Here is a 14,259-nt window from a genome sequence, read left to right as displayed (position 1 = left end):
AGTGTTGTTAGAGTCTGGAATGCACTGCCTGAGAGTGTGGTGGAAGCAAGTTTATTTGAGGCATTCAAAAATAAATTAGACTGTTATTTGAAAAGAAAGGATGTGCAGGGTTATGGGAAGAAAGCTGAAGAATGGCACTTGATGAGTTGCTCATTTGGAGAGCTGGAACAGACCCAATTGGCTGAATGACCTCCTACTGATTTATGATGATTCTGGACAAGTCACTGGACAAGGTTTCATTTCAAAGTGATTTTAATCATAGAAGCTAGATATATTCATGTACAGGTCAGTTGTAACTGATGTGGACCTCTTAGAATATGAGCTTCCTGATTAAGGTAGTAATGGCTTGTCCAATTCGGGAGCTCTGCTGGTGTAAATAATGTGGAGTGTCAGGATTACTGGCATTCCAAGTTTGTAGTCTGTACAAGGAAGTACCTGTCTGAGTGTTGCTGACTATGTAAATAAATCTGAATCTGGTGAAAAGACGCTGGCTTTGGAGGAGGTATTTCAGTGGCAATGAGGTAAAGCACAACCCTGAAGGAATTTGTCCACAACATTTGGCCTAAGTTGGGGTAAGCCATTCTTAAGCATCATGCTTTTGTTTGGAAAGCCAGACTTGTCTGACCCTGCCATCGAGGGCTGGCCTGAATATGTGGAAGGCATGCATTACTTTTCTTGGACAAACAACATGAAAAACAGTGGGTAGTTCTCCTGATTGCCTGTGGCATTTCAGCATTTGCTGTAATTCAGATTTTAACTTTTGTTGAGGCATCAGATACTAAAAACTTTCAAGAATTGACTGAATTAGTTAGAGACTACTATGACCCCAAGCCACCTCTAATTCTGAGAAATTACCATTTTTACTCAGAAATTGAGGGGAATCTGTCACAGGTTTCCTAACTAGACTAAGATGACTGGTGATAACATCAAACCAGTCCAATTTGCAGATTGGGCATCACTGGTCATACCAATTTTGAAGCAGGATGGATCAGTCTGCTTTTGCAGGGATTTTAAATGGATGGTAAATTGTTTTTCACAGCTGGATAAACACCCGATCCCTTGGATCGAGGATTTATACACAAAGTTGGCAGGAGGACTCTCATTTTCGAAACTTGCTATGAATCATGCTTACTTAGAATTACAGCTAGACAGAGATTCCCAGGGATATTCAACAATTAATACTCATAAGGACCTTTCCAATACACTAGGCTGCCATTTTGGGCATTGTCAGCCTGCTTAATCTTCCTCCAAATGATGGAAAATATTTTACAATATCTACCTCAGGTTGCAATCTATCTGGATGATCTCTTCACAACAAGGAAATCAAATAAGGAACACCTAGAGAACCTTTGGGAAGTTCTATATCGATTTTCCAAGGCAGGCATATGCCTAAGAGGGAAAAGATGTGTATTGCAAATCCTCCCAAGTGACCTATCTGGGTTACAGAATAGACATGCCTGGTCTACATCCCTTGGAGAACTGGATGCAGGCAATAAAAGGCTTCCATATCCATCCAGCAGTTAAGATCATTTCTGGGCTTAGTAACCTACTACAGGAAATTTATACCCAAAAGTGCCTCCATCCTGGCTCCGTTACACCAACTATCAACTATTAAAACATGATCAGCCTCGGGAGTTTTCCTGTCAATCTCTAACTCTCAAGAAAATAAAGCAACTGCTTTCCTCGTCAAACGTTTTGGCACATTATTATCCCAGGAAACAACTATCACAGACTTGCGATGTGTCCCTACATGGCAATGGGACGGTATTGGCACATTGGTGGCCAAATGAAGAGGAATGTCCAATTGCATTTGCTCCCAGAACCTTGGCGATTGCAGAATACAAATATGCCCATATCTAAAATGAAGGGTTGGTGGTGATAGTTGGCGTGAAAAAATTCCATCAGTAATTTTATAGGTGGAAGTTTGATATTATTACAGACCACAAGACACTACTAGGATGGCTAAGGGAGGACAAGGCAGTGCCGCCTATAATATGCACCCGAATCCAACTTTATTACTGGCTGCCTACAATTGGAACACCGCCCAGGAAGCTGAGACACTAATGTAGATGCCTAGAGTCAGCGACCATTAGCAGACAACCCACAGGTGGTACCCCCAATGGAAGAGATGGTAATGACAATGAATTTTTTGGAGATTCTCCCCGGCAGCAAATAATATTCAACTCTGGATTCAAAAAGATCCAGTCCTCACTAAATTGAAACAGCTAGCACTGACAGAGGAAACCAAAAAGCCCTTACAGAATTCCACCTATATTGGAGTCAGAGAGAGCAGCTGATCGTAAAAGATGGCATACTCTTATGGGGATCAAGAGTTGCTGGCACCAGCCAAGGCCACCGTCCCATCCTGGCTGAACATGACCATGGCTCCCAAAAGTGACAAAAATAATGATACTCACAAGGAGCTATGTCTGGTGGACAGACATGGATAGATATAACTGTGCTCATGCTCAATGTCAGCAATGTCAACAAGGGCAGAAGCCATCATCTCTACACCATTGGGAATGGCTGGGTAGTCCATGGACTCAACTACACATCAATTATGCTGATCTATTCATGGGCTCATTGTTCCTCACAATTGTAGATGTACACTCCAAATGGCTGGACGTACACATGGTGCACTCATTGAATACGAGAACAACGGTACAGAAACTTCACACATCCTTCAAGATACACAGGATCCTGGAGGTGCTGTCTTTTGATAAATGGACCATCGTCTACCAACTAGGAATTCACCTCTTTTGTGAAGTTGAATGGAGTGCAAAACATGAGAACAGTGTCATGAACCTCATCATCTAAAGGCCTTGCAGAAAGAACACTCCAGACCTTGAAAGCAGGCTTAAAGAAACGGTCTCTTTGGACATCAAATCCTCCAGGTTACTGTTTGACAACACAACCCCTACGTGACTCCCAGAATAGCACCAGCCAAGTTGCTCATGGACATTCAACTGAACCCATAACAACATCACATGTGAGAGATACGTAAAACAAAATATTATGAAAAATCATGGGAATTTCCCTGTATGGCTACAAGGCATGGTTGACCAGTTTCCTACAAAGTCTGTGTAGGGGTGTCATCTTGAGAAAACACCTGGACCAGTTGAGAACATTAAATTCTTGGGCTGTTCAGGAACAAATGATGCCCAATATGTTGGGAGCCTTGGAAAAACCTCTGAGACCTGCCGGCTCCCAATCTCCATCTTAAGTCGTTGGAGCCTCTGAGCCTGGAATGGACACAACGGACTTAGCAGTGTCTACTCCCTCACTACCTGAAGAAGGGAATGAACCCATGCCCCAGTACTCTAAACGAAAGAGATAAGCACTGGTTCACTACACCCCACCTACATCAGATGCGGACCATGAGGATCTGGACATGACACTTAAACACCTCAACAAGCACACAAGGTGAATGAACCACCAATGTTCCTTAGACCTAGAGGGGGAGGAGTCTAATTCTTTAATGAGAACCTCTTAAAACACAACCTCTCTGATTAAGGCAGTAGTGGATTGTCCAATCAGGGAGCTCTGCCTGTGCATATAATGTGGAATGTCACAGTTACTGGCACTCTAGATTTATACTCTGTATGAGGAAGTATCTGATGTGGAGATGCTGGTGTTGGACTGGGGTAAACACAGTAAGATGTCTCACAACACCAGGTTAAAGTCCAACAAGTTTATTTGGTAGCTACCAAATAAACCTGTTGAACTTTAACCTGGTGTTATGAGACTTTGTACAAGGAAGTACCTGTCAGGGTCTTGCTAACGATATAAAGAAATTTGAATTTGGTGAAGGGATCCCAGCCCCAGAGGAATTATTTCACGTATATTGCATTTTTTGTCAACAAAAATGAAAGCTTAGGGGATTGCTATTCTCCAGTTCAGTCCCCAATGCAATGTCTTAATCACTCAATGTTGGCTTTCCAGGTTTGAATATTAAAGAAATCTTGGCAATCAACTTTTCCCTAGTGCGTTCTTCTTGATCATCCTCTATGAGTCAAAGTCTGCTTGCTGACCAATAAGTACCCTCTTCTCTTGAAGAATAAATTGTCGTTACCTTCGAGATTTGTTATTCTTGCGAATCTGTCCTGTTGACTGCAAGGTGAAAAGTTTTGGCAGTGCGTGTGTTTCTTTAACTTACAGTGGTACTCAAGTTCCGTACCAGCAGGTGATGAAATATTATGATGTATTTTAATGTTAGTGGCAGAAATAGGCTAAAAGTGATTACTGCCAAGTCTGCAGCCTCTGGCTGGCTCTAAACGGTAATGGAGGAAGGCTTTCCCAGAGTCCCCCGCAAGAGTGAAAAGCCCATACTGGAGAGGGACTGGGAAGCAATGAGACGCATGCGCAGCTGCCATCTCGGGGCTTTGTGGGTAGCGGCCATCATGAAAGAATCTGAAAACAGAGCGAGGGTGTGAGAGAGGATTGGAGAGAGAGGAAACAAAAAAAAAGTTACAGCGGAGGGGAAGAGTGCGGCCGGGGGCAAGGTACGTGTGGAGACAGGCAGCGGCTGACCGCCCTTGGTGAGGCGGTGAGTGGGCAGGGGTAAGAATGTGAAGGAACTGCGCTGCTTTGGGGCAGCACAGGCCCGAGCTCCCACAAAGGGACTGGCAGGGGGGACTTGCTAGCTCTACCTGTCTGGAAGGGGCAGTGCTGGGCTGCAGCTGATGAATGAATGGAGTTTTATGAATGAGTGCTCCCTCCCCGCGCGCTGGACAATGTTACAGCGCATTCCAGAGCAGCGATTGGTGTTCCATTTGTTTGTGATGTCACAATAACCATTGTAGTGGCCCAGACACACAGCTCTCCTCTCTCTGTGCCCCTAGCACATCCTGCCTGCTGCTGCTGAGAGAGGGCAGATGTCCCTTCACCCAGCTAGCAAAATGCTGTACTTTGTTCAGTGCTTCCCGTCCTACCTCTATGAATGCATTAGATGGAATGCAACACCAGCAATGTCCTCGTTTCTACCTGCTTTAAGTTTAAAGTTTATTTATTAGTGTCACAAGTAGGCTTACGTTAACACTGCAATGAAGTTACAGCAAAAATCCTCTCGTCGCCACACTGGCGACTTGTTCAGGTGCGCTGAGGGAGAATTTTAGCACGGCCAATGCACGTCTTCTGGACTTGTGGGAGGAAACCAGAGCACCCAGAGGAAATGTACACTGACAGTGGGGAGAATGTTCAGACTTCGCACAGACAGTGCAATCTGGGGATCAAACCCTGGTACCTGGTGCTGTGAGGCAGCAGTGCTAATCACTACTGCCGACCCCCTTCCCCCCCCCCCGTGGAAAAACAGCTGTATTTTGTTCAATGCTTTTCTCTGGCAGCCCCCCCCCCCCGCGCTCCATTTGAATGCATTAAATGGAATGCAACACCACCAACATCCTCATTTTTACCTGTGCTTCCTGGTGATCTCTGAAAATAGAAGCACCCCCCCCACACACACACACACACAGCAGTTAACTTGAAAATTTTTTTCAGCCAGTGTACATTTTTCTGTCACAAAGACAAAATACTGCAGATGCTGGACTCTGAAACAAAAACACAAAATGCTGGAAAAACTCAAACAGAAAAAAAGTTAAGTGAAAGGATGTCCCTTTCTGGGAATCCAACCTCAAAATGTTGACTCTGTTCTAGATGCTGCCAGACCTGCTGAGTTTTTCCAACATTTTCTATATTTTTCTGCTGTTGCCCCCATTGTTGACAGAATGTGCAAATCTATGCATCTGGGAAGTGCAGTAATTATTATGAAGAAAAATCTGGTAGCCAATTTGCCTAAATTTGTAAGGTAGATGGCCAGTTTTTTTTTGTAAATTGTTGGTTGAGAGTGAAATATTGATTGGCGGAGCATTACAGGATCTTTGCTTTTTGTGATCCAACAAAATAGGGGTCTTGGCTTAATGTCTTATTCAAGGAATGGCCGCGTAATGCAGCACAACATAGGTGGTAGATAGAGGGTGCATTCAATTTTATTAGATAGTTTTTAAAATTAAATTTTTTAATCATCTTGTTAAAGTCTCACATAATAGACTAGGTGATAACATTTAATCCCATATGATTAATGGGGCAGTGGCACTGTATACATGACTGTTGGTATTTACTGGGAAAAATGAGGTGCCAGATTTTGGGTGGAAGAACGAGGAGAAACAGTGTAAATGGAATGGTGCAATTTTAATGGTGATGGAGGAATAGAGAGACATGTACGTACTTTTTTGGTGGCAGGATGATGATGAATCTGTTTAAAAAGCTTATGTGATTATGAAATGTTTATGGGATCCTTGGATTTATTAATTAAAGTTCACAGTGTAATAGCAAGAAAATTATGTTCAAATCTTTAAAAGTCATGGTTTAGACCTCAGCTAGAGTATTGTGTTCAATTCTGAGCACTAGTAAAGATAGGTTAGGCAGGAGATGGTTGTGTAAAGGACATGGTGGTGTAATTAATGATATTGTCACTGGACCAGTAATCCAGAGGCCCAGGCTAATTCTGTGGGGGACATGGGCTCAAATCCCACCAAAACAGCTGGTGGAACTTAATTTCAATTTAAAAAAAAATCTGGAATTGAAGCTAATGTAATGTTCATCTTGAAACCAGCATTGATTTTCATAAAAATTTCATAAAATGGTTCAATAATGTGCTTTAGGGAAAGAAATCCGCCAACCTTACTTGGTCTGGCCTACGTGGTGACTCCAAACCCACAGTAATGTGGTTGACTCTTAACTGTCTTCTGAAATGGCTCTATTGAGCAACTCAATTCAACAAATGCTGGCCTTGCCTGTTATGCCCACATGCCATGAAAGAAAAAAAATTAAAAGTGTCAAGATCTCGAAGAGGTTTCAGATGACACCAGTTTGAATCATCCCAGGAATGGGGGGCTTCAAGTATGTGGAGGCAGTGGAAAATTTGGGATTATTCAACTTAGAGCAGAGAGGACTAGGAGGAAATTTGATTGGCGTTCAAAATTATGAAGGGTCTTGATTGTCTATATGGGGAGAAACTGGTTTCACTCATGACTGGAGTGATCAGTAACCCAGAGGATACACATTTAATAAAATTGGCAAAAGTTTCTTGTTGAGTGAGTTGCTAGGATGTGCAATGCGAAGTTCCAATGTTAACTTTTAAAGGGGAATTTAAATATGCGCCTGCCGGGGAAAAAAATTGCAGGTGTGTAGAGAAGGAGAGGGGGTCTAACTGGATAGATCTATCAAAGAACCAGCAAATGCATAATGGGCCGAATGGGCTCTTAATGTGCTGTATTATTCAATGATCCTTCAGGTAATTGCCGCTTGTCATCAAAGTGGTGCATTAGGTTATACCCAGACCTCAGAGAAGACAATAGTTTTAAGCAGGGCACTGTTCAGGACCGCAGGTTCATGCATGTCCTATTTAGCTACATTTATTACCCTCTATTATATAAATGTAACTTCAGATTACAGCCTTGTAGCCCTCTACAAGTTAACTGCTCTTTGTTACTGAAGTAACAAATTACCATCTGTGGGAAGATTATTTATAAAATGTAGTCATGCTGGATAGTGTCCTGAACATTTCAGAAATCTTATTTCAGTTTGGGTGGCGTTAAATTATTTTCATGGTGAATGCTATATTGTCTCACACAACTGAAGCAAATAGACTCAGTTGAACTCTTTATAGAACAGGCACCAGACCTCTTAACTGCTATTCCAAAAATTGGAAGAACCCAAAAGCCAGCTACACTCAACAACGGTGCCATGTGTGGGAATTTGAAATTGGCAACTTCATTGGGCTTTATTTGGTGATGCCACTGATTTCTGCATCGATTGCCTGTACATACAGTTCGAACATGTATCTCAGTAATTCTATTTTATTATCCTTGGTTACATGACGGAAAGGCCAGCATGAAATTTTGTGGCTGGTAGAGCACCAAGAGAAAATATTTGTCACAAGCAAAAAGTGGAGTTACAAGGGTGTCTAGAGAAAGGCACCTCTGAGAAAGGATTAAGTGAAGGATATCACAGACTAGGATCACCCAATCCCTACAGTGCAGAAGGAGGCCATTGAACCCATTGAGCCTGCACCGACTCTTCAGTAGAGCATCTTACCCAGATCCTATCTCCATAACCCCATGTATTTATCCTACTAATCGCCTTAACAAACACACCCCGGGACACTAAGGCACAGTTTAGCATCAACAATCAACCTAACCTACACATCTTTGGAGTGTGGGAGAAAACTGGAGCATCTGGGGGAAACTCACGCAGACATGGGGAGAAAGTGCGAACTCCACACAGTCAATCAGTCAACCAGCCAAGCCTGAAATCAAAGTGGTGTCTCTTACGCTGTGAGACAACAGTGCTAACCACTGTGCCACCCACCCATGTTGCTGATACTTCGAACATTTATGATTTGAAGAAGCAAAAGACAAAGTTACTTAAATTTTATGATGACAATGATGACAAATTAATGGATAATGGGAAAACACTCTCTCAGTCAAAGACTATCCATGCAAGTAAGTGTTACTGGAATGGATCAGGCTGCATCGGAGTGAGAAATATCCATTGGATTGCTTTGTTATCATGGCTCAGTGAAAAGTTCTGTGAAGAGTTCAGTCTAACAACAACATGTCAATGCTTCTCAGGGTGGTATAACAAGTTTTTCAAATGTCATGGTTTACGTCTGTTGAAAGTACGTGGTGAAAAAGCTGCAGCTGACTGTGGACTTGCAGGAGCAATGACCGAAGATGATTTTTCTGCAGTAATATTGGAAGAAGATCTAAGAGCAGGGTTTTCAAAGCTGATGCGACTTTATTATACTGGAGGTATGTTCCCATGACTACCTATCTTGCGAATGAGACAGTACCAATGGGATTCTAAGTATGGCTTTCTGTACTCGGATGCAGCAGGTATCCAAAGGTGTAAATTGCTTATTATTGGTAAAAGTCAGAATCGTCAGTCTTTCAGTGTTTTTCCTGTTGTTTATAAGGTTAATAAGCAAGCTAGACCAATTTTCCTTGATTAGTACAAGATCTATTTTGACCCTGAAACCAGGGGTCATAGTCAGGCTGTAGGTCCTCCCACAAAATTATGATGTTCCTTGACTGTGCTGCACATCCAAAGATTTGCAGGTTAAGTGGATTGGTGATGCTGAAATTCCCCTTGGTGTCCGGGATGTGTAGGTTGGGTGAATTAGCCATGATAAATGCGCGGGGTTAGGGCAGAGGGGTGAGCCTAGGTGGGATGCCCTTTCGGAGAGTCGGTGCAGACTCAGTGGGCCAAATGGCCTCTTTCTGCACTGTAGGGATTCTATGGTTCTATCGTGATGCAGAGCTCCTCATCAGAGATAATGTTTTCAGTTTACTTCCACTCTGTTTCCCCTCCCCTCCCCAAAACTGTACGTTCTTCATTCAGACCATGGATCATGACATTGTGTGAACATTCATGAATTGATGTGCAAAATGTTCATTGCATGCAACAGATTTTGGGATTTAAGGAATTCCAAAAAGAATTCAGTGTAAAAGATGTGGTCTAGAGTGCTGCAAAGACCTGGGTCGGTGTACCCCAAGATATTTTGATAAATGGATGACACATCTTGTGGCTGTTTGCCATGTTCCTAAATGGTGATGCTGGAATTGAATCTGGTTTTAGTGGCTGTTGTGGTCCAAGGAGAAAAAAGTTGAATATTTATCAGTATACATGAATGGCTTCAGCACATGACAAACCTGTGAGGATTGTCTGAATATTGACAATGATGCTCCAGCTCACAGATAGTGAAATATGCAACAAGGTCATGAATGAGAGTGATAATGATGGATGGTCAGGAAGAAGTGTACACTGACAGGTGCATAAGCATTACGGAGGAATTGATTCATGGAGTGGAGTAGCAGCTCTTTGTTACAGAGCAGCATATTAACTGGGCTTAGAAAATACAAGAGGTGTTCCTGAAAGAAAGATCCACATATTTGAAACAATTTAAGTTGCAAATATTTCAAAAAAGTAGGACGGAATCTGAACCGTCAACCTCCCGGTCTATGTCTGTGCAGCAGCTGACTCCTTTTTGGTTGATGTATCAACATCCTGAGAGTTATCATTGACTGGAAACTGGACTGGAGCAGCCACATTAATACTGTAAGAGCAGGTCAGAGAACCATGTGGCAAGTATCTCATCTCCTGACTCCCTAAAACTTGTCCACCATTTAAAAAGCACAAGTCAAGAATGTGCTGGGGTATTCTCCCCTTGTCTGGCTGAGTGCAGTTCCAAGAACGCCATCCAGTAAGCAACTTGCTCGATTAACACTCCATCCACAAACATTCACTCCCTCGACCGCTGAAGTACAGTGACAGTAGTGTGTACCATACATGAGATATGTTGCAGAAACTCACCAAGGCTCCTTAAGGCTAGGGTTCGATTCCCAGCTTGGGTCACTGTCTGTGCGGAGTTTGCACAATCTCCCCACGTCCTTGTGGGTTTCCTCTAGGTGCTCTGGTTTCCTCCCACAGTCCAAAAGATGTGCTGGTTAGGTGCACTGGCCATGCTAAGTTCTCCCTCAGTGTACCCAAACAGGCGACTAGGGGATTTTCACAGTAATTTAATTGCAGTGTTAGTGTAAGCCTGCTTGTGACGCTAATAAATAAACTTTAGAAAGCTTCAAACTAAATGGCACCTTCCAAATCCACAACCATCTGGAAGGACAGCAGAAATATAGGGACATCACAACTTGCAAGTTCCTCACCAAGCCCCTCACCATCCTGACTTGGAATTATGTCGTTGTTCCTTCACCTGTTGTTGGGTCAAAATTCTGAAGCTCCCTCCCTAACAGCACAGTGGGTGTATCTGCACTACAGGGACTGCAGCAGTCCAAGAAGACAGCTCACCACTGTCTTCTCAAGGGCATTTAGGGATGGGCAATAAATGCTTGCTTAGCTGGTGACATGCATGAATTAATAATTAAAAAATAATGAACAAAAACAAATAAAAATCTTTTTTCAATTTTATTTCTTATACATATTTTATAAACGCACCATCCAAGACCCAAAATCCATGAAATCCCCAAATCTGGAACACGCACCTTGTCCCGAGCATCTGGGATACAGGGACCAGTATCCTCATAAAATTACTTTTAAAATAACTTGTTTTTACAGTGTTTTATAGCCTTCAAGTTGTTGCAAAATATCTAATAAAATGGCACTGCTTTAATATAGGGAAATGTGAAAAGCAAACCTTACTTAGCAAGGTCTCACCAAGAGTAATGAGATAATTGACAATTTGTGTTCGTGATGTCAATGTTAGCTCAGACACAGGGAGAAAGCTCCTGCTCTGGGTTCATTTACAATCTACCTGACTGGCCTAATGGGACCTCTGCTAAACATCTAATTTAATTCCAAGCTACAGTTAAATATTATAACTGCAGTGTTAATGTGGGCAGCTGAATGACTGCACTGTTACTCTGACACAAATGTGAAATGCGCACTGCATATAATGTTCTTATGTTTCCACTATAGTGCTAACCTCTTAATTATAGTATATATTTATGGTTAAGTAGTGCTTGTTATAATGACCTTATCCTTGAGTGTGTGTCTCTTTAATTTTAAAAGTAAATATCCTTGGAAAGATGCCTGGCTTAAAGAGCAGTCTTTTGCCGAGTAACCCAACTTAGAATTCACCCTTGACCAGCTTGGGCAGTTTCAATCCAGTTCCTGTATCTAAAACTACCCCTATTTTTTTCATCAATTGGCAATATCACAAAAGTCTACTAATAGGTCATGTTTTAATTTAAAAAAGACTACAAATAGTGGAAACTGATATTTAATGCAAAAATAAATTAAATTAAGCAAATTATGTGATAATTCAAGTTAAGCAATGTAAATAGCACATACAAATGAAAATTTTAATGTTTCAGAATTGAGTAAAGCAATTTTGAGAAGTAGATGTTCTATACTACCGTGTAGTTGAGGCTGAAGTCCATTTGTGGAAGGAACATTTACTCCATATCAGATGTGCTCTGCGAGTTCTTGATATTGACACCAGCCATCTCAAATAGAAAGTGGTCCATTTGTTGCACTAATACCGGGTCACTTTAAACAAAGGAAGTGTGTACCTGCCTGTGGTGATTGTTCAGTTCCGAATTAAGTGAAACTTGACCATTGGATGTCTCAAAGTTTGCAGCTAGTGCTGTACTTTTGACGTGTAATCACTGTAGTCATGTAGGAAACATGTTAGCTAATTTTGTGCCGAGTAAACTCCCAAAAAAAAAGTTATGTGCTGAGCAAACTTTTATGATTGAGGGATAATTATTGGCTGGGGATTGGGGGTTAACTTCCCTGCTCTGCTTCAAAACAGTGCCATGGGCTCTTTTGCATTCGTCTGAGGGTACAGACGGAGTTTCGGTTCACTGGCTCATCCGAAGATGACGCCTCTGGCAGGGCAGCGCTTTCTCTTTGCTGTGGACCAGCCTTGACTTTTGTGCTCAACTCTGGAATGAGATTTGAACCACAACTTTGTGACTCAGATGTGAGTGCTACTAGCTGAGCAATGATTGACTACAGTAAAATGTCAACCATTCTTCTGCCAGCAAAAGTTTACATCCTGTAGTTAGAAAAAGTGAATGACCTGTGGCTACCTGGTTGCTGTTGGTAACAGATCAAAAATATTCAGCTTCTTAATGACTTGGTTGGTAAATGCATGGTATGGCAGTGGTGCAGACCAGCAGGGTCCCTGGTTTTGTCTGTTTAGAGCATGCTGATCTTAATTCTTGGGGTGCTGCTGCGTTAGCCTTTGGTTCCTGGGAAATAGAGGGGCAGAATCAATTGGAGTTTGCAGTTTTGATGCTGTCTTAATGGCAAGTTTGTGGGCATTGCCTGAAAGACTTTGTGCTGAGCTGCTAATGCTGCCAGTGGGCTGAATAAAGTGCTGATGCCTGCTGTGGCTCCTGTGCCAAGTATGATCACTTGGCAGAAGTTATAGTAAGACTGGCCCCTAGCTTGACCCAGTGGCTTTTGGAGCAGAGCAGATGAGAGCTTGAAAAAAAATTAAGAGTAGGAAAGGAATTTTTAGGTTTATAAATTAAACACAGTGGCTTGTTTCTTCAGCAGAGCAGCTGTACTGTGGGGGCTGGTCACTGAAGTACAGAAGCTTGACTACCGGAGTCCCATTCCACTGAAAGTGTTAAGTGAGATGGGAGCAGAAAAAGGTTGATTTGAGCTACATTTCAGCACTATCCACAAAGGTGATTAGAACCCATCTGCTTTTTTTTTAGTCAACAGCCATTTGGGAAGTGTTTATTCGTGACTTTAGAATCAGTTTTCCTTTAGTGTCATTTCCCTCATAATTGTAGTGGCATCTCTTTCTACCTCTCCTAGGTAAACCCCCCCCCCCCCCCCCCCGCATGGAATGGGTACAGCACAAAGGCAGGCCATTTGGCCATTATGTTCAGACAGGCTTTCAAGCAACTCAGTTAATCCCACTCTGTGCCTTTTCTCTGTAGCCATGCAATATTTTTCTCATTGGATAATTATCCAATTCTTAGGCTGTGCGTCCCAGATCCTAGCCACTCTGCGTGAAAACATTTTTCTTCATCTTGTCTCTTTTTTTTAATGCCAGGCACCTTAAATCAATGTCCTCTGGTTCCAGACCTTTCTGTCGATGGGAACTTTATCCTGTGCAGACCCCTCATGATCTTGAATGGTTCTATCTGGTCTCTTCCCAACTTTCTCTTCTTAAAAGAGAAGAATGTTTAGCTTCACCTGTTTAATCCACTTGACTGAAGTGTCTCACTTCTAACCAATCTCATGTTTTCTTCACCATCTCCTGTATCTTCACTTCCTTTCTAAAGCCTTGTGTCCAGAATTGGATGCAGTAGTCCAGTTGAGGTTAAACCAATGTTCACAAAGATTTTCATTTGCTTATATATTCCATGGCCCTTTTCTATACCTCTATTAATAAAGCCCAGAATCCCAAAACCCTCATTAACAGCTTTCTCAACCTGTTGTACCAACTTGCAACAACTTGTGCATATATACTCCCAGCTCCCTCTGCTCCTTCACCCTCTTTAGAATTACATCTTTAATTTTATATTCTTTTCTCGTTCTTCCTGTCAAAATCAACCGTTTCATATTTTTGCATTAAATTTTATCTGCTTTGTATCTGCCCAATTCAACCAACCAATGTCCTCTTGTCGATCAAGAAAAGCCATTGTCCTTATATCAACCCTTAGGGAATTTACTATTTTTCTTCCTGCCGTCTGAAAAATAACCATGGAATACTATTTTCTT

At 42.1% G+C, this 14,259-nt stretch overlaps 1 protein-coding gene across 2 annotated transcripts in view; it reads left to right on the top strand.

Annotated features, from left to right (window-relative positions):
* Positions 1 to 4,382: 4,382 nt before the first annotated feature.
* znf148 (zinc finger protein 148) overlaps positions 4,383 to 14,259 on the top strand; it is a 54,132-nt gene continuing 44,255 nt past the window's right edge. For both annotated transcript variants that reach the window (XM_080199240.1, XM_080199239.1), the window contains exon 1: positions 4,383 to 4,502. The gene's annotated coding sequence lies outside the window, so the exon portion shown is untranslated. The remainder of the gene's footprint in view (positions 4,503 to 14,259) is intronic.

The sequence above is a fragment of the Carcharhinus amblyrhynchos genome, chromosome 11 (assembly GCF_965287045.1).
Source record: "Carcharhinus amblyrhynchos chromosome 11, sCarAmb.v2.hapA, whole genome shotgun sequence".
NCBI classification, from domain to species: Eukaryota; Metazoa; Chordata; class Chondrichthyes; order Carcharhiniformes; family Carcharhinidae; genus Carcharhinus; species Carcharhinus amblyrhynchos.
The sequence above is the reverse complement of the archived record's forward strand: the minus strand, read 5'-3'. Positions and strand labels throughout refer to the sequence as shown.